General features: G+C 40.2%; 1 non-coding gene across 1 annotated transcript; it reads right to left on the reverse strand.

Moving 5' to 3' along the window:
* Nucleotides 1-269: 269 nt before the first annotated feature.
* trnav-uac lies at nucleotides 270-340 on the reverse strand. The gene has a single exon. It is a non-coding gene; the product is annotated as a tRNA-Val (tRNA).
* Between the last annotated feature and the right edge of the window lie 2,586 nt (nucleotides 341-2,926).

A 2,926-nucleotide genomic window follows, 5' to 3' on the forward strand; every position in this document is an offset into this window, starting at 1 on the left:
GTAGTTCTTAAAAGAATTGACTTCAAAATTAATAATAATAATCCTTGCATTTGATATAGCGCTTTTCACATTTTCTAGATGTCTCAAAGCGTTTCATAGACTATGCTGTAAAGTGAATTGACTGTATATTTGTGGGCGAACCGCGGCAGCCAATTGCGCACAGCAGTGTCCCACAAATAGCCGTGGATTGAAAATGATCAATTTTAGTATTGTTTTGTTTTGGAGGGATTATTATTAGATGTGTGGAGTAAGGAAACTTGCCCAAGGTTTTGCCCTGCCTGGAATTGAACCCAGGTCTCTTGCTTGTAAGGCAAGTGCTCTAACCACTGAGCTACAGGAATTAAGCCTGAATTTAAGAATGATAGAAACTTTGCACACTTTGAAATATTCACAAGATCACAAAATTGCTTCGGATTAAATAAACTCTTCGGCCCTTCTGATCTCATCCCTTCAGAACTCACATTCTCCCATCATATCATCAAGCTGTTTTTTAATGCGTCCAGTGTCCTGGCCTCAACCAGTTATTAATTACCCTCTGAGTAAAGAAGATCTTCCTGATATCTGTCCTAAAATTGCCCTTTACAATTCTAAACCTACATCCTTGTTTTCTACTGTCTTGCTGCAGCATTGATTTGGATTTACCTTTTCAATCCCATTTAAAATGCTATATTCCTATATGCGGTCCCTACTTCTCTCAAGATAAAAATAAGTCTAGATGTTGGTGGAATTTCTTCCCCAGAATATTCAGCTAACTGGTCAAACCTCTTCTCCCTTCCTCCTCCCCCCACCCACCCCTCCCAATACACACACACACCTGCACACACTGTTAGCATAGTAACAATTGTGATCTCATGGAGTCTCTTTTCATACCAGACTGCACTTCTCCCTGTACCTCCAGCATTGTTCTCAACCTCACTTACTGTATTATTTATAATGCACGCAGAATGAACTGTTGATTCTAACTTGATAACCTTGCAGTGGTTACTTCATGTTTCGTTAGCTCCACGGTGTGGAGATACAATACACATGAAATGGCACAGACTACATCAGCTGTCACTGGTTGGTATGACAGCAGCTTAAATTACTGGTGAAGGTGGAATAAGTAACCTCCATATGCTTTACAGTAAGTAGTGCATAATAAATGCAATGCACACGCAGGAGTGATTTCAAACCTGTACTCTCAGACCCGAGGTGCTGCTGATAGTCACAAGGACCTTGAGCTTTGTTCTCACAGTTTGTCATCTCATCTGAACCCCTTGATTAGATTACTGCTTTCTGCACTCTAGGGTATCCATTACTGCTGCTCTATTTGAGATCAGCTTACGCAGCACAGACCAGGGGATCAGGCCCTCCTGATCTGATCACATTGTGCAGTTTGCTCACTGAGCCAGCGGGGAAAAGTTTTGTAAGTGAAAATTTGAAGCTTTTTTTTTCTTTCTAGTGACCAGTTCCAAATAAATGAGAGCCCAACATCTTGAATTGATAAGAGGTACCATATGGTCCCAGGCTGCAGTAATTCTATATGGTCAGGGTTCCTGCTAGAGAGTCTGAGTGCCAACAATAATACTGTATTTCCACTCATATTTATTGTAGTGAATGAGATCATTGTACAATATTAAATGATCCAATAATACTGACGGAACAAGTGAAAACATCACTGGGGATTGACAGCTGTTTTAATCATTCACAACTGTGAAATAAAAGCAATATTATACCAGTGTAAAGTATTACTTATTCACATCTGCTGCGCAAACTATTCAAAATGCCAGCCAAGGAGTACATAGAATAAATACATTGGGGCCTATTATGCGAGTTGTGTAAACCTTGTTATAACATGTGTAGAAGGGAATTACAGGTGTCCTTATTTAACAACTAAAGGAAAGAATTACAAGTGCATCTGTCACCTTTTTCATTGATTCTTAATTGCATAATTAAGGGCATCTGCAATATTCTACACATGTGCTTGCACATGGACTACACATGTTATATGTTATACGTGGAGTTCTGTAGCCTAGTGGTTAGAGCACTCACCTTGCAAGCGAGAGGACCTGGGATTGATTCCTGGGCAGGGCGAAACCTTACGCAAGTTTACTTAGTCCACATGCCTCTGTTTACCAAGCAGTAAATAGGAACCCGGTTGTTAGTCGATTAGCTGATCACTTTTCCAGGGATAATAATCCCTTCAAAAAAAATTAAATAATAATAATAATTTGATCACTCAATCCACAACTGTTTGTGGGACACGGCTGTGCGTAATTGGCTGCTGCATTTTGCCCACAAAATATGTAGTTAATTTACTTTACAGTATATTCCGTGAAGTGCTTTGAGACATCTCGAAGATGTGATTAGACGTTATATCAAATGCAAAGGTTATTATTATTTTAATACAACTTACATAATGCTGTGGTCAGCCTGGCTTAGTTGGTAGCACTCTCATCCCTGAGTCACAAGCTCAAGCCCCATGTCTGAATATTGAATTCACATAGTCTATTCCGATGCACCGATAAAGTGCCGGGGATACGCTGCACTGTTGGAGGTGACATCCTTTGGAAGAGATGTTAAACCAAGAACTCTTCTGCCTGTTCAGGATCCCATTGCACTATTTGACAAGAGAAAGGAGTTTCTGCTTATGTGCTGCCCAACAATTACCCCCCAGATAAAGAAATATCATTCACTTCATGGCTGTTGGTAAGACATTGCTGTGCGCAAATTGGCTGCCCTGTTCACTTTATATACACAGTCACTATACTTTACAGTAAATCATGTGAAACGCTTTGAGATTTCTCCGGAATGGGAAAGATGTATATCAAATGTAAGGATTATTATTATTAAATGATCAAGCCGCTATCACTGCCACAGCTTTGAAATGACCTCAGCAGCATCCCACCCAGGGCCATTTGCAATCCCTGTAAAGGGCACTGGAGGC

Source organism: Callorhinchus milii, unplaced genomic scaffold, assembly GCF_018977255.1.
Source record: "Callorhinchus milii isolate IMCB2004 unplaced genomic scaffold, IMCB_Cmil_1.0 Scaffold2, whole genome shotgun sequence".
NCBI lineage: Eukaryota > Metazoa > Chordata > Chondrichthyes > Chimaeriformes > Callorhinchidae > Callorhinchus > Callorhinchus milii.